This window comes from Anser anser (assembly GCF_964211835.1).
Source record: "Anser anser genome assembly, chromosome: 2".
NCBI lineage: Eukaryota > Metazoa > Chordata > Aves > Anseriformes > Anatidae > Anser > Anser anser.
Window position 1 is genome coordinate 62,371,039 of NC_139721.1, and position 18,547 is coordinate 62,389,585.

Consider the following 18,547-nt stretch of genomic DNA (forward strand, 5'->3'; position numbering starts at 1 on the left):
GGAAGGATTCATACCAGTCAAGTGGTGAAGTTGCCAGATTCTTCCCTGAGGTGCCACATGCAGCCTGGGGAAAGACAGGCTCTCTCACAACTCCCAGCTTCAGCTTCTTTACTGGAGACATCTATTTATGGAAGGAGATGCTGGAAGTCATGAGAAACTAATTCCTAGTTTGGGTACCTGGATTACTGTTCTAGGGTTGTGTTACACATAATACCCTTGGTCCTGTCTTACAAGCTTTCTTCCAATCTTTCTTTCTGCCAATTCTAATAAAACAGAATATTTTGTGTCTAATTATGTAACTCTGCCCACATTTCTGGGAAGAATTCTTGTTAACCGCCAATACAAAACATTGAAGAACAGATAAAATTAGTAAAAGCCTTGTTTGTCTGTAAGAACTGGGACATCCAGCATCATGTTCAGCAGTTTGTTCTAAAAATCCTATTTTAGGCATAATGCAGGCCTAAATCTTCAGCCATCATTTGCTAAACTCAGTAAATACATTCTCATTGCCAGCAACAAGCTTTTGCTGTACAAGTGCCTGTTCAACAAAGACAGGTCATCAGATGCATCCCCACCCCTGAAATTTCACATGGAACAGAAGTTCACCAGGCATAGAGAAAAACTGAGAAAAGTGGAAGTATCCATTAGAAATACAATGCTATGTTTATAAATATTTCCTGTGCTTAGTTCCTCTCATTTATTTAAATTGAAGTTGAAATTTCTAACACTTGCACTTTGAGCCTTAGACACTATCAAATTGATCACCGTCTGGAGGTCAACAAAGCTGTGCATATATGTCTATCTGAGCCCTGCATTAATACAGTTATCCAAACCCTAGAAGAATAAAACCCCATAATATTGCTGTAAAGATTTCTGAGCCAGCTTTAAAGCCAAGAAGTCTGAAAAGGGGGAGTTGAAATAGAGCAAAGGAACAGGCTCCTGCTTTGGGAAGCATTTAAGAGCGCCTTGGTAAAAATCTGCCCTAATGCTGACAAACTCCATGCCTTGAAGATTATAAGCCATGAATGAGCTGTAGAATTCCTCTCATTTTTTTCATTAAAAATTCTACACACAAGCAAAGTTGCCCTATTCAGCCATGTATTGTTAAGCTGCATTTGAAATAAAAACGAATTGAGGCAAAGGTCACCTAAACTGTATAATCATATTTATCCTGCAATGTCTGTAGTGAATTGATACCCCGAATAAGCAGAAATTAGTCTTTCAGGTACCAGCAGCTATGAAACCAGAGCAGAAAGCTATGTCTGGGCACATTTTCCTGTGGCTGGCCTGCAGCAATACCATCATCCCTGGGAAACCAGTCATCACTGGGTTTTGTCCTACTTATTCTTTACTACTTCAGAATTTCTTAGTCTTCTTATAGGACTATGCTATAAAATCCTGGGGTTCTTGTAACTGAATGGAGGAAAGTGCTTATGCTTTGACTTTGCTTAAAATCCTTGATTCATTCTATGACTACATAAGAACATGGGCAAGTTGACATTTTAATGATTGAGTGAAAAGATGATAATATGTTTTGCTGGTTTTATAATGTTTCCACAGTAGTAGTCTGAGATGCTGAACACTGCGGTTTGTCTACAGGCACCTTACTTTTGCATGGATACATACAAAAAGTTACATCATTCTTAAAGATGTTTCCCAGTGACCTTCTCCTATACGTGGTATGTCTCATACCCTCCCCCACCTAACAGCACTACTGGTGGCCCTGCTATAATCTGTGCAGATGTTTCTACCACATTATTGCAGCTTTATATTTGCAAGAGTCTTCTTAGAGCAGATGTTCTTTCTGTGTGTATACACCATGCTTCCCACTGCAAACACTTTTACTACACAAACAGCAGATTGTCTTGCTTCTGTTGTTCGGATCAAAAGAGAGAAAATGCCTCATTCTAATGATGTTGGTTTTCTTTCCGGAGTGCTTAATGTCTTCCCTTCCCTTCTCGCTGGCCCTGCTCTCTGCAGGTGTTTTGTCGCTGTTCCTTAGGCTCTCCATCACTTATCTTTCCCTCTACAGGGTCTTCCTAAAAATATCCTCTTCTTGAATCTCCTTTACTGCTTTCACTCTCACTTTTAGTTCCTCCTTCCTTTATAAAAGCTGCTATGCCTTCTTTAGCTCTGCTCAGTCAGGAGCTAATTCAATGGATTTGAGTGGGAATGGCTTTTCTTGGGTAAAACAGTATAGATCAGTGAATATAATTCCTACAAATTGTAGAATAGGAGGCAATACTCCAACACTGATGGCTCAAAAATTATATTTCTTTGAGGAGCCAAAGGCGTCTCTTGTCTTCACTGAGACAAAAGGATTTTTGGCAAGTCTGTGTTGGCTGGATATTGCAAAAACATGATGTGAACACCCCCCCACTCCCGATTCTTAATCAAAACCCTGACTTGGAAGTGGTATAATTTGTACAGAGTCCCATAAAATTATGACAACATTGCATACGTTTGGCCTTTTTAACAGTGATTTTGATTACTTTCAGAGGATACTTTGTGCATGACCACTTCTGATTAAAAAAATATCTGTTCCCATGCTTTTAACTTCTCTTTCTTTTCACAGGATATTTCTCGGTAATATAAACAGTAATAATAATACAAATGTCATGACAATTACAAATAGTAACATTTGTCATTGAATAGTAATGTGTCATAAAGAGGAGACAATGTGGAGTTCTCAGCTGCCGCAGCTAAATTTTCTTGAATGCTTGATCTAGATTGTTTAGAGCAAACTGAAGTATCCTTGTGGCATTCTGCACAGTATAGATGTGACAGCATGTTGAGAGCAGTTTCTCTGAAGCCTCAAAGCCAGGGAAGCTGACCACTCTTGTGCCCTGCAGTCTCCTGAAACAGAGACTCCATCCAACTCCCAGTATCTGTTAAAATCTTACCCTTTGCTCCCTTCTTCCATTCTTTCCTCTTTTTAAATCCTTTAAAATGTCCTTACCTCTAGCTTTTTAATAGACCATATTGTGCCATTTTGCTCATGTTGTTACCCTGCATCCTCCATGCTGTAGTTCTCTTTCACATAAATGCTGTTCCACTGAAAAATAATGTGCCACCTCCTTATACTTGTCTCAGTTTTCATAATACAACTTCTCTGTTGCTCCTCACATAGATGGACTAAACAGCTATTTGGCCAGCACAGTTCCAGGTTCATAGATACAATATGAGATTGTTGGCACCTACTATGCAGGCAGGCTTTGCAGCTTTTGAAGCTAAAAGATGTACTTATAAATGGCAGTCATAGAGCCTAAAAGGTAGCTTCATTTCCACACACTGTAAAATAAGATTATGGCCACACTGGATAGAAGTATGAGATTATGATAGGTTGAAGCCACAGCTCACAGTTTCTTGAAAAGCTCAATGATCCCCTCCTTTGCTCTTCTTTAAGGTCTGTAGAATTCACAACCAATCTGCATTTATTTGGAAATCACTGATTTCTATGCCTGGTAGTCTTTGAAACTTTGTACAACTGTTTACAATTACTTGGCACCTTGAAGCAAATAAGTTGTTCTCATTTTCACTCTTTTTTTCTTGTTCACAAGTGAAATCTAGCCATTCTTTAAAAGTAGCTATATACCAGTGAAATAGTAATAAAGCCTAGCTGTAAAATTTTCTCTCAGAAATTTATATAAACCAGCTCTATTACCTCTTATTAATGCATTGCGAATACAATCCACACTACACATATCTACTTTAAGATTATGATGTTGTAAAAAGTGCACAGCCATTTAAAAGACCTTGTGTTTAAAGATACTGGGTTACAGTCTTGTCAGTTTTTGGTGTTTTATCATAAATGTTGAAATGCATTTGATGCTTTTCCTCAAAATTCTGAATGCATTTGAACAAGGGAGATTATCTGTGCCTACTTGAAAGGTGAATAAATTGAAGTGAGAAATTAGAAGACATATATACAAAGCCCAAAATCATCTGAAAATGGATTATTGCTTTTTTTTTTTTTTTTTAAGATCTCATGATTTGTAATTTCTTTGAGTTTTGCAGACAGGATTGACTAATGAGGTTTTTGTGTTGATTTTTTTTTTTTTTTAGACTGTTGAGGCTGGCAGCAATGTCTTATCTAAAATTATTACTGCCTTGTCATAATGCCCTGAAAAGTCATGAGACTTATTCCAAAGGCAGAATGAATCTGCAGAATAGCTCAGAATAGCTCCCAACACCATTCAATCTAGCACTCCCCTGAGCTAAGCATTAGCACTAGTTAAATATTCTTTTGAAAAATAGCAGTTGGGAAGACAGTGGGTGGAAAGTGAGGAAAAATTGATTTCTACTGTTGTCCTCTCTGCTCCGTGCCCATCCAGCTCATTGGTATCCACCATGAGCCTATTAATTTTCTTTCCCAAATGTCCTGTGCCATCTGGTGGATTGAGGAGCAACAAGTGGGTACAGGTCCCCAGTTACTGCTCAGCATGACAGTGGCTTGACATGTTTCTCCATACTGATATTTCCAATGTTAGTACAAGTTTCCCACTGTGTAAAGCAGTTCTACTAAGCTAGACCAATAATAGATTTTTTTTAATGTGAAAATTAGTCTTTCACAACTAAGAACAACTTGCTAGCTGCTGGAAGGGCTCAGGTAAATGCAATGACATCCCATGAGGAGGTCACCATGTTACTGTTAGCATTTAGCTATTACTGCTTAATACTCAGCCCTCCACATAGATCTTTCCACTTGTCATCATTTAAGAGCAAAAAGCCTTTAACCTTTATCTCCCCAAGAAGTCAAAAATCTCTGATGCCACAAGTTTCGTAATTCACAATACTGATGTTAAAATAGTAATTATATTTCACTTAGTATAAAATAAACCCCTTGTAACTCAAAGATATCTTTGAGTTAACATGACGCACTGGATACTGTTCATCACCAGACTGTTGCTTATTTTACCAACATTACAGGGGTTTGTACCATATCTTCAGAAAAATATGCTTTATGCTAAGGGAAGTGCACAAGATCTCACAGTTTCTTAGGCCGTACCTCTGAGCCATCCTCATGCACCATCTTAGTTGTGTCAGCCAGAAGAGAATTAACCCCATCTCTTCAGCATAGTGCTTCCCGTTCTACCCCAGAAGATTTCCCAGTTCCTTTTTCACTGAGATGGGTGTTCTCATGGTTTTCAGAATGAGAACAGTAAAGGCAGTAGCATTTTCTGACTGCTACATCCACATAAAATTATAGAAAACCATTTACTTATGTGGAATGAGACTGGATTCACACAATAAACAAACTAAGAACAAAAACTGATACACATCAAGAGCTTCGATTTGCTGCAGTATTGCAGGGAACCAATGAATTTGGAATATTTCTTCATTAGCACCAGCTTGTAGGGCAGCAATATTAAGAAATTAAAGTTCTGAAGTGACACCACAAGCCATACAAAATCACACAACTTAGTCCCTGATTTTTGAACATACTACATGAGGACAATACACATATTGGCATGTTACTGCAAGAAAGTGCAGTGTACTTTCAACACCAATGTGCTTAATTTCCTTCCTTAGGAGATTTTAGGCCTTGGGGGTGGAAGACACAACAAGGAACTACCCAATCTAAGAAACTGTTTTATCTAGATAAAGATTTTTTTTGAGATCTTTTTTTTTTCTTTTTTTTTTCTTTTCTTTTAAGTGAGAAGGATATGGAGCAGCTGCCTAAAGCAGAAATGCTACAAAACTCATTAGCCATAGCAAAATTAAATTAGTGCTCTCCAGATAATCCTAAGTTATTATCCATGAATCTTTGTACAATAGTGCTCCACATCACTTTTCCTCTCACATATTATTTCTATCTTTGGTCTGTAGTTGGTGCCTTCTTAAAAGTCTTTGGCTGAATCACTGCCTAAACATGATCCCTGTAATAAGACACTGGGAGGTTTTTTTTTTTTTGGTTGATTACTTGTGTTTTTGTTGTTGTTGTTGTTGTTTTTTGGCTGTTTAGCCATTTTTTTATTTGTTTGGTTGTGGGGTTTTTTTGTGTGTGTGTCTGTGTGTGTGTGTTACGTTTGGTTGGTTGCTTTGTTGTTGTTTTTCTTTTTTTTTTTTTCAGCTGAAGTCCTCTTCTAAAACAGGAGACCCAATTCTCCAACATCTTCTACTCCATCCATTTTTTCACATCAGCACACAAAGGCTCCGGTTCTTGTCTACATTCAAGGAATTAAGATCACAGCTACACAGAGAAACTGCAGAGATGCTCTGGAGGCACATATTTAAACATCCCAATTATAGTGGGTGCCAATTTCAGGGGCCCAAAAGACCCACAAGAGTAGAAATGGCAGCCATGGCTCAGCAGAACACGGAGAAGTCTTGCGCCTGCTCCCTTTTCTAAATTAATTTTGCTTTTACTGGCTGGAAATACACATTGTTCATCTCAATATGACAATGGCTTTGTAAAATTTAATGACATTTTTTAGAAGGCCAGACATATGAACTCATTGACCCATCACTGAACTCATGGACTCCAATTTGCTGCGACCTCTGACATCTCCATTGCTCTTGGTGCTGCAGAGCTGAAGCTTCAAGGTCTTTCCCTAATAAATTGCAGAAGAATCTTTACATCCTCCTCAATACATGGGTGAATGGTGAGAAGGTGTAGAAGTACTTGCATAATTGCCTTCTTTGGCCGAGTTGGCCATGCCATGCTTTGGGAATGTGGGCAGTCTACAAGACTACATGAAGGCAACATCTGATCCCTAGCCTATAACCAAATTGAGGCAGCTTGTTCAATCAGAAGTCCCACAGTTCTTCCAAGCCACATGCTTTGTATATGATTAGAGAGACGACACTTGAGTTAGAATTTGAAATTAACTCTGCCATACAGATGCACTCTCAAATTCTTTCTCTCACTTCCACTGTTTGTTTAATCATACTTGCATTGACAGCCAATCAACGTTTTCTCAATTAAAGTGTTTTTATTTTAAATTGAAAATGGCTTTCCATTAAAAGTGCTTTGGATTAATTTTCTACTGCTTGAACAAAGAGCTGAAAGAAAAATTTGGTTTTCAAGACATTGGGTTAGGAAACCCCGTTCAGTTCCAGCCAAGAAACAGCTGAGAGTCTAAAGGCAACCTCTCAACATACCATCTGATTATTTTGGAACAAATTTGGACAGCTTTCAGAGAACATACAGTGAACTATCGTCAGCCATGGGAACAGAAAAGTAAAGGGAAAGGATACTTTCAAGGAAAAAAATAAGTGAAAAAAGAGTAATCAGATAATCTTTTCTCAAAAAAGTTTTCCTTTTGTGAAATTATGATTAATCAAAACCAAAATTGCCTGCTGGGGGGAGAGGCAGGACTGGTTTTAACACATCTTAGTGATTATCACTTTAACATATTTATAAAAAATATTTTTTTATTTTAGCTGGGATCAGGAAAAAATATCTCAAAAGTTTTATTTGCTACTGCCAGCTCGCATTTAGTGAAGATTCTATACAGCCCTGAGAAACATGCAGTTAAGAATAACAACATAAATGTGCAAATTGATCTGAAGGCAGTTTTTAATATCTCTTTCACTATACTTCTCTGTGTCAGGAATAAAACATCCTCCTGATATCAAACATATACATTCATTGGCTGGTGGAGATCATTTGTATCCACAATGATGGCACAAATTGAGGTGGTGGCAGCAGGCACCTTCTGCTGAAAGATTTAACTCCCACTGCAGCTAGCAAGCAAATCATAGGTCAGATGAATGTCTCTATGAAGCAAAGATGCTATTAAAACTAATATTTGGGAGTAGTAGTTACTGGAGACATTCTTGTGGAAGGTCTTGAGAAGTTTCTTTTTGAAGTTTTTCTGCAAAAATGAAGGAAGAAATTGTCCCATCTCTTTACTTCTCATTAAGAATCATTACTTCTGAAGCAGTGCTAAACCATTTGTGTCAGGTAGCTTCCCTGGAGTTTATCATTATAAAGCTAAAGAACATATTTTAGTCCAGATTGCACCAAACCAAAATGGAGGGTTGGTTTTAGTTTCCAAGAGAAAGGTTTCTGTACATAATCTCAGCTTTTTTCCACTTCAAGTCTGCAGAAGCTGGGCTGTGTGCCATAATACCAATAAGTTTGGTGCATCACTAGAAAGACACAGTTCCCAATATTTGGTTGATGTACATGTTGCTCGCAAGACTTACAGATTGCTTGTTGATACAGTAAATTAAAAAGTTAAAACCAAGGCCAGCAGAGAGAGCAAACCTGTCTGCAACATGCAAGTTGCTCAGTATTGTTCCTCCTGGGACCACAGTTCTAGAGAAATGTGCAAATATTCTCATCAAATCATAGCTTAAATATCAGTTTGTTTGCCAAGTGATTCTCCCGACTCCATGTTCACAGCCATGAGAAAACATTTTATTTATTAATTATTATTTGTAATATGGGAAAACAAATGGCTATGTTCCCAGTCAGTCAACTCCTCTATCTGCATATGTGCATTCCAGGAACACAAGCCTTACCACTAGCTTAGAGAGGCTTTTTTTTTCTTTCTTTTTTTTCCCTGGGATCCTGCATTAAAACATTAGTAGTACATTACTGCTTAGCAGGTGCACAGACCCCTAGCCAAATGTTACTTGTTAACCATGGTGTGACATTATATGGCCATAAATGTCTACGTATTAATCACACGCTTTGATTTGTATCCAAAATGTGATTTATGCACCTGATTTCTAAGACTGTGTGTTAAGATAACAAGGAAGACTGAAGGAATTTTCTTCACTCAGACAGCTGAATCACTCCCTGACACAAAGTGGATGTAGCTGTCGGCAGAGAGGAAAGTCCTGGAAGAGCAACTGGAATCAACCATGTCAGAAGTGGAGCAGGGAGGGGAAAAAGAAGGCATCTTTGAAAAATTCAAAGGTCTTCCATTCTATTCAGGGCAGGGTATGTCAACAATATAGCTGCCTGCTGGTACTCATATGCTGATTTATGTGTGATCCCTAGAGGGTACACAACTGTCCTGGTTCCAGTTAGGACAGAGTTAAGTAGCTCATAGTAGCTGGTAGGGTGCTATGTTTTGGATTAGGATGAGAAGAGCGCTGATAACATGCTGATGTTTTAATTGTTGCAGAGCAGTGTTTACACCAGGCCAAGGACTTTTCGGCTTCTTGCTCTGTCCTGCCAGCGAGCAGGCTGGGGGTGCAGCAGGAGCTGGGAGGGGACAGACCCAGGACAGCTGACCCAAACTGGCCAAAGGGGTATTCCATACCATCTGACGTCATGCTAAACAATATATAGGGGTGGCTGGCCGGGGTGGGGGGGCCGGCTGCTCGGGAATAGGCTGGGCATCGGTCAGCGGGTGGTGAGCAATTGCATTGTGCATCACTTGTTTTCTTACACATTATTATTGTTAATACTATTACCATTATCACTATTATTATTATTGTTATTATTATTTTCCTGTCTTAATAAACCGTCTTTATCTCAACTCACCGGCTTCACTTTCCCGTTTCTCTCCCCCCATCCCAGAGAGGGAGGGGGGAGGGTGAGCGAACGGCTGTGTGGTGTTTAGCTGCCAGCCGGGTTAAACCACAACAGTCTTTTTGGCGCCCAACGTGGGGCCCGAAGGGTTGAGATATCGACAAATCTGACCAGAGTGTGTTAAACTAAAATTGGTATAAGTATTGGACCTGCTTAATAGTTGCTAGTCACGATGTTGATTGCCTTAATCTCCAGTCTGCTGTACCTGTATTCCAAATTGAGTTTTATGGTGCGTTACTTTCTGTATGTGCTCCCTGTTGCACTGTTTATCCTTTCCGGGCCCTGGTTTAAGATTGTTATGGTACTGTGCGGTGTAACAATGGCTTATGAAATGATGAAATATCTGGTCACGACTTTAACCTGGTATTTGTACTCAGCACTGACGTCGACCCTATACTTTGGAACCCATATCTCGGAAACTATTAGCAATTACACCTATTGCCTGTTTTCGTTAGGGAGCCAATCTGTGAAGGGGACAGGGGAAGACATGTTTCCCTACCTGTTCACTCTCCCTTTCTCCTTCACCACCACCCTCTTATCCCCCGAGTTAGTTACGGTGGCTCTCCGAGATGTTGAATATCCTTGGGATACTCAGACCAGCCTGCTCTTGTTGTTATGTCTCCTGAATGCGCTTCAGATTTTGTGGAGGGTTAAACAACTACTTAGGAATCTCATCCGGAGATCTGTCTTGAGGCGGGATAGTTGCGAGTGGCAGGGAGTGTGGGAGGATATGGGCAGGTTTCTAGAGCAGTGGTCACCTCCAGTGTTTTGGACATTCACCCCTGAACAACTGCAAAATCCTAAAAAGCTGGCAGAATGCTTGAAAAAAAGGTGTCATGACTCTGGCAGTTCCAAAGTGACACAAATCACTGTAGCGTGCTGGGGTCTGGCTTGTGCCTATCGAGCTGCAATTGATGTTATTAGCAACCTAGCTCCAGCTCCTGCAGCCGCTCCAGTTCCAGCTCCTGCAGCTACTCCAGCTCCAGCTCCTGCAGCCGCTCCAGTTCCAGCTCCTGCAGCTACTCCAGCTCCAGCTCCTGCAGCCGCTCCAGCTCCTGCAGCCGCTCCAGTTCCAGCTCCTGCAGCTACTCCAGCTCCAGCTTCTGCAGCCGCTCCAGCTCCAGCTCCTGCAGCTACTCCAGCTCCAGCTCCTGCAGCCGCTCCAGCTCCTGCAGCCGCTCCAGCTCCTGCAGCCGCTCCAGCTCCAGCTCCTGCAGCCGCTCCAGTTCCAGCTCCTGCAGCCGCTCCAGCTCCTGCAGCCGCTCCAGCTCCAGCTCCTGCAGCTACTCCAGCTCCAGCTCCTGCAGCCGCTCCAGCTCCTGCAGCTGCTCCAGCTCCAGCTCCTGCAGCCGTTCCGGCTCCTGCAGCCGCTCCAGCTCCAGCTCCTGCAGCCGCTCCAGCTCCAGCCCCTGCAGCCGCTCCAGCTCCTGCAGCTGCCCCAGCTCCTGCAGCTGCCCCAGCTCGTGCAGCTGCTCCCACTCCTGTGGCTGGGTCAGAGAAACGAGCTGTAGCAGTGCAAGTTGACCCCGCAGAGGGTATCCCAACCCCTGTGGCAGACCCTGTGTCTGGGTCAGAGAAACGAGCTGTAGCAGTGCAAGTTGACCCCGCAGAGTGTATTCCAAGCCCTGTGGCAGACCCTGTGTCTGGGTCAGAGAAACGAGCTGTAGCAGTGCAAGTTGACCCCGCAGAGGGTATTCCAACCCCTGTGGCAGACCCTGTGGCTGGGTCAGAGAAACGAGCTGTAGCAGTGCAAGTTGCCCCTGTAGACAAGGTGAAAAAATGGTATAGAGGCTCAGGTCGTTTAAAACGCAGACAGTCTTCTGCTAAGTCTGGGCGAAGTGAAGACGAGGCTGGGCCATCAAAGGTGCAGGAGACTGAAGATGAGGATGAGGATGGCGAAAAATCAACAGTAACTACCCGGACTCCATACCAGCCATCAAAGGTGCAGGAGACTGAAGATGAGGATGAGGATGTCGGAAAATCAACAGTAATTACCCGGACTCTATACCAGCGTGAGCTACGAGATGTGCGAAAAGATTTTGGTCGCTGTATAGGCGAGCAGCTTGTCACCTGGCTGCTCCGGTGCTGGGACACGGGAGCCAATTATGTGGAATTGGAGGGCAAGGAAGCCAGGCGGCTGGGATCCCTTGCTAGGGACGCATGCATTGACAAAGCAATTGGAGATGGAGCACAATCTCGCAGCCTCTGGAGGCGTCTCCTGTCAGCTGTGAAGGAAAGGTATCTCTTCAAGGAAGAACTTGTATGTTTACCAAGCAAATGGACCACCATGGAGAAGGGAATTCAGTACCTGAGGGAATTGGCCGTACGGGAAGTAATTTATAAGGACCTAGATGACGCACAAACATCCACAGATCCAGATGCAGTCCAGTGTACACCACCCATGTGGCGGAAGTTTGTACGGAGTGCCCCATCATCATATGCCAACTCATTGGCAATACTAGCCTGGAAAACGGAGGAGAATCCCACAGTGAATGAAGTGACTAAAATACTCCGGCAGTACGAAGGAAATCTCTCCTCTTCCCTAAAGGCCTGTGTCTCAGCTGTGGAGAAACTCTCTGAAGAGGTCCACCAACTTAAAGAGAATTTATCTTCCCCTCCACCTGAACGAACCAGTGTCCACCAGCTAAAAGAGAATGCTTTAGAGAAACTTTCTGAAAAGATCCACCAACTTGAAGAAAGATTATCTTCCCCTTCACCTGAACGAACCAGTGTCCACCAGCTAAAAGAGAATGCTTTGGAGAAACTTTCTGAAAAGATCCACCAACTTGAAGAAAGATTATCTTCCCCTTCACCTGAACGAACCAGTGTCCACCAGCTAAAAGAGAATGCTTTGGAGAAACTTTCTGAAAAGATCCACCAACTTGAAGAAAGATTATCTTCCCCTTCACCTGAACGAACTAGTGTCCACCAGCTAAAAGAGAATACCTTGGAGAAACTTTCTGAAGAGATCCACCAACTTAAAGAGAGTTTATTTTCCTCCCCACCTGTACAAACCAGTGTCTCAGCTATTAGGGGTAAACGTTCATCTATGCAAGGAAGACAATATGGTGGGCACACACACCGCGCCACCCTGTGGTTTTACCTACGTGACCATGGAGAGGACATGAGAAAATGGGATGGAAAATCTACTGCGACCCTAGAGGCACGGGTACGTGAATTGCAAAGGAAAACAATTGGGAAAAAGGAGTTCTCTGAAAGGTTTGCTGCTCCAACTTCCAGCAGGCAGTCCTTTAAACACAGAAATGAAGATTCTGACCAGGACTAGAGGGGCCCTGCCTCCAGCCAGGGGGAGGAAAGGGACAATCGAGTTTATTGGACTGTGTGGATTCGATGGCCTGGCACGTCAGACGCACAGAAGTATAAGGCTTTGGTAGACACCGGTGCACAATGTACTCTAATGCCATCAAGCTATAAAGGGCCAGAGCCCATCTGTATTTATGGTGTGACGGGGGGATCCCAGCAGTTAACTGTATTGGAGGCTGAAGTGAGTCTAACCGGTAATGAGTGGCAAAAGCACTGTATTGTGACTGGCCCAGATGCTCCGTGCATCCTTGGCATAGACTATCTTAGAAGAGGATATTTCAAGGACCCAAAAGGGTTCCGCTGGGCTTTTGGCATAGCTGCTTTGGAGACAGAGGACATTAAACAGTTGTCTACCTTGCCTGGTCTCTCAGAGGACCCTTCTGTTGTGGGGTTGCTGAGGGTTGAAGAACAGCAAGTGCCGATCGCTACCACAACTGTGCACCGGCGGCAATATCGCACCAACCGAGACTCCCTGAGTCCCATCCATAAGCTAATTCGTCAACTGGAGAGCCAAGGAGTGATCAGCAAGACTCATTCACCTTTTAATAGTCCCATATGGCCAGTGCGAAAGTCTAATGGTGAGTGGAGACTAACAGTGGACTATCGTGGCCTGAACGAAGTCACGCCACCACTGAGTGCTGCAGTGCCGGACATGCTAGAACTCCAGTATGAACTGGAATCAAAGGCAGCCAAGTGGTATGCCACAATTGATATCGCTAATGCATTTTTCTCCATCCCTCTAGCAGCACAGTGCAGGCCACAGTTTGCTTTCACTTGGAGGGGAGTCCAATATACTTGGAATCGGCTGCCCCAGGGGTGGAAACACAGCCCTACCATTTGCCATGGACTGATCCAGTCTGCGCTGGAGCAGGGGGAAGCTCCTGAACACCTGCAGTACATCGATGACATCATTGTGTGGGGTGACACTGCAGAAGAAGTTTTCGAGAAAGGGAAGAAAATAGTCCAAATCCTTCTGAAGGCCGGTTTTGCCATAAAACAGAATAAAGTTAAAGGACCTGCACGAGAGATCCAGTTTTTAGGAATAAAATGGCAAGATGGACGCCGTCAAATCCCAATGGATGTGATCAACAAAATAACAGCTATGTCTCCACCAACTAGCAAAAAAGAAACACAAACTTTCCTAGGTGTCGTGGGGTTTTGGAGAATGCATATTCCAAATTACAGTCTGATTGTAAACCCGCTCTACCAAGTAACCCGTAAGAAGAATGCTTTTGAATGGGGCCCTGAGCAACGACAAGCCTTTGAACAAATTAAGCAGGAAATAGTTCATGCAGTAGCCCTCGGGCCAGTCCGAACAGGACCAGATGTAAAGAATGTGCTCTACACCGCAGCCGGAGAGAATGGTCCCACCTGGAGCCTCTGGCAGAAAGAACCTGGGGAAACTCGAGGTCGACCCCTGGGGTTTTGGAGTCGGGGATACAGAGGATCTGAAGCCCGCTATACTCCAACTGAAAAGGAGATATTGGCAGCATATGAAGGAGTTCGATCTGCTTCGGAAGTGGTCGGTACTGAAGCGCAGCTCCTCCTGGCACCCCGACTGCCGGTACTAGGCTGGATGTTCAAAGGAAGGGTCCCCTCTACGCATCATGCAACTGATGCTACATGGAGCAAGTGGGTTGCACTGATTACTCAGCGGGCTCGAATAGGAAACCCCAGTCGCCCAGGAATCTTGGAGGTGATTATGGACTGGCCAGAAGGCAAATACTTTGGGATATCACCAGAGGAGGAGGTGGTTCGTGCTGAAGAAGCCCCCCTGTACAACAAGCTACCGGAAAATGAGAAGAAATATGCCTTGTTCACTGACGGGTCCTGTCGTATTGTGGGAAAGCATCGGAGATGGAAAGCTGCTGTATGGAGTCCTACACGACGAGTTGCAGAAGCTGCTGAGGGAGAAGGTGAATCGAGTCAGTTTGCAGAAGTAAAAGCCATTCAGCTGGCTTTAGATATTGCTGAACGAGAAAAGTGGCCAGTTCTCTATCTCTATACTGATTCATGGATGGTAGCAAATGCCCTGTGGGGGTGGTTACAGCAATGGAAGCAGAACAACTGGCAGCGCAGGGGCAAGCCCATCTGGGCTGCGGCATTGTGGCAAGATATTGCTGCCCGGGTAGAGAACCTGGTTGTAAAGGTACGCCATGTAGATGCTCATGTGCCCAAGAATCGGGCTACTGAAGAACACCAAAACAACCAGCAGGTGGATCAGGCTGCTAAGATTGAAGTGGCTCAGGTGGACCTGGACTGGCAACATAAAGGTGAATTATTTATAGCCCGATGGGCCCATGACACCTCAGGCCATCAAGGTAGAGATGCAACCTACAGATGGGCTCGTGATCGAGGGGTGGACCTGACCATGGACACTATAGCACAGGTTATTCATGACTGTGAAACATGTGCTGCAATCAAGCAAGCCAAACGGTCAAAACCTCTTTGGTATGGAGGACGATGGCTGAAATATAAATATGGAGAGGCCTGGCAGATTGATTACATCACACTCCCTCAAACCCGCAACGGCAAGCGCCACGTACTTACAATGGTGGAAGCAACCACCGGATGGCTGGAAACATATCCTGTGCCCCATGCCACCGCCCGGAACACTATCCTGGGCCTTGAAAAGCAAGTCTTATGGCGACATGGCACCCCAGAGAGAATTGAGTCAGACAACGGGACTCATTTCCGAAACAACCTTATAGACACTTGGGCCAAAGAACATGGTATTGAGTGGGTGTATCACATCCCCTATCATGCACCAGCCTCTGGAAAAGTTGAACGATACAATGGACTGTTGAAGACTACACTGAAAGCAATGGGTGCTGGGACATTCAAAAATTGGGATACACATTTGGCAAAGGCCACCTGGTTAGTCAATACCAGGGGATCTGCCAACCGAGCTGGACCTGCCCAATCAAACCTGTTACGCACTGTAGAAGGGGATAAAGTTCCTGTAGTGCACGTAAGAAACATGCTGGGTAAAACAGTCTGGGCTACTCCTGCCTCAGGAAAAGGCAAACCTATTCGTGGAATTGCTTTTGCTCAGGGACCTGGATGCACTTGGTGGGTAATGCAAAAGAATGGGGAGGTCCGGTGTGTACCTCAAGGGGATTTGATACTGGGTGAGAATAGCCCATGAGTTGAATTGTAGTATGTTAATTATTATATAATAATGTATGTCATCACTACCATGATTGCTATATATCATAGATGAAAATGGTGATTAATTAGAATGTATTGGACAGAGTGTAACCTGAGCATGACATAAATGGTATGGAATAAGGGGTGGATATCTGTCCTGGTTCCAGTTAGGACAGAGTTAAGTAGCTCATAGTAGCTGGTAGGGTGCTATGTTTTGGATTAGGATGAGAAGAGCGCTGATAACATGCTGATGTTTTAATTGTTGCAGAGCAGTGTTTACACCAGGCCAAGGACTTTTCGGCTTCTTGCTCTGTCCTGCCAGCGAGCAGGCTGGGGGTGCAGCAGGAGCTGGGAGGGGACAGACCCAGGACAGCTGACCCAAACTGGCCAAAGGGGTATTCCATACCATCTGACGTCATGCTAAACAATATATAGGGGTGGCTGGCCGGGGTGGGGGGGCCGGCTGCTCGGGAATAGGCTGGGCATCGGTCAGCGGGTGGTGAGCAATTGCATTGTGCATCACTTGTTTTCTTACACATTATTATTGTTAATACTATTGCCATTATCACTATTATTATTATTATTGTTATTATTATTTTCCTGTCTTAATAAACCGTCTTTATCTCAACTCACCGGCTTCACTTTCCCGTTTCTCTCCCCCCATCCCAGAGAGGGAGGGGGGAGGGTGAGCGAACGGCTGTGTGGTGTTTAGCTGCCAGCCGGGTTAAACCACAACAACAACATAGACTGGCAGACTGTCTGTAGTCCAGTTCACTGTCTTTTTGCAGTGTTATTTATTCTGTTAAAAACTGCACCATTGTGGGGGTCAACACTAGAAAGGTTGTTGTCATTGCTATACCACCTGATAAAGTGGTGACTCTGTAAAACCCCTGAATCACTTAGCTATGTTAATGAAAATACACAATACAGATCGAGCTTTGAGCACAGCACCTCACTGGGGACACACATATGTGTTTGAAGGGTGCTAAGCAAAGTTGCAGTGAAGACAAACGGGAAAGCCTACAGAAGGATGTTAGCTCATTCAGCAACTATGATTTGGTTCTCTTCTATTACTTTAGGAGAAAATCTCGGATGATCTAACATGTAGCAAAGCTTAGCAATGAATGAGGCTGCCAACATGGATTGTTGCAAAATCCTCCCCTCTTCAGTGCTTCATTTGAACTTCCTAATTTATAGTTTGATCTAAGGACTGAGGGTGGTGAGGCACTGGAACAGGTTGCCCATAGAAGTTGTGTATGCCTGATCCCTGGAGGTGTTCAAGACCAGGCTGGGTGAGGCCCTGAGCAACTTCATTTAGCGGGTGGCATCACTAACCATGTCAGGGGGGTTGGAACCAAATGATCTTTAAGGTCCCTTCCAACCCAAGTCGTTCTATGATCGTGATTCTATGACTGCATCATCAAGGCTACCAGAGAAAACAGGTGAAATTACTGCTTGTATCCCAGTTGTTCATTCAACATGGTAAGTAACTGGCGACAGCCCCAAGTCACAAGAGGAAAACCCATAGGATTACACTCCAAAATAAATATCTTAGACATTGTAATTTGAAACACCTGAAACAGGATTAAAGTATATCCAGTCTCTCACAGAACTATCCAAAGACCAAACTCCATCTCACTGCATAGACTCCCACTTTTCCAAAGGTATCACTGTACCACTATATTCCTCCTCTCCACCTAGCATGCAGAATCCTGTTTACTGGTACCTATTGTATCTTCATCTCACATTCATAATGATATGCCTAGCTTTCCTATACAAGGCAGAAACACTGTTTCTGGCCTGAGATGCTGAACAAGAGAATGCATGACAAGACATATGCAGGATATACTATATCCTTCATCCTTGACTTCTACATCCCTCACTGTGACATTCACATTCTCCCATCATCTCCAAGACCAGTTAGGCAAATCACAACAATCAATTTTGGTCCATCAGATTTTTTGTGTGACCTCCCTTTTGTATATGTGTTGCTTCCTATTAGCTAATGCCACACAATTAATTTCTTCTTGCTATTCCTTTTGTGTTCAACAAGTGGTCATAGTTGTGGCCAACCCATCTTTTCAGTGTAAACCTTCCGACTCTAACATGGGAATGAAATCACTATAGATCTATTATTTCTCGGAACAGGATATTTCAATTTGCATAAAATATTCTGCACTTGACACAGTGCCAGGAAGAAACACCTAATGTCCATTCTTCATTGCATTCTTGCTGTGGCCTTAGGAACAGAAGGAATCACCAAGTTAGTCTCACACCTATTACTCCCAAGTTCCTCACTTTTCAGTCCCATCTCTGATTTACACTCCCATGACTCTTTGAGAGCCCTGTCAAGGCAGTGACCAAGATAATGGACAAAAGGGAATTTCTTACATGATGTAATTTCACATTAAACAGGATGGTTCACAGGTTGTAATAGAAGGTCAACAACAGATATTATAACCCCTAAATTGGTTGGGAAAAAAATGGTGATTTGAATCAAAACTTAAATATAGATCTGTATTAGCCAAGGTAGCTGAAGTCAAGTGTCTCCCTATGTGTCAGTGATAAGCCTGCTAATAA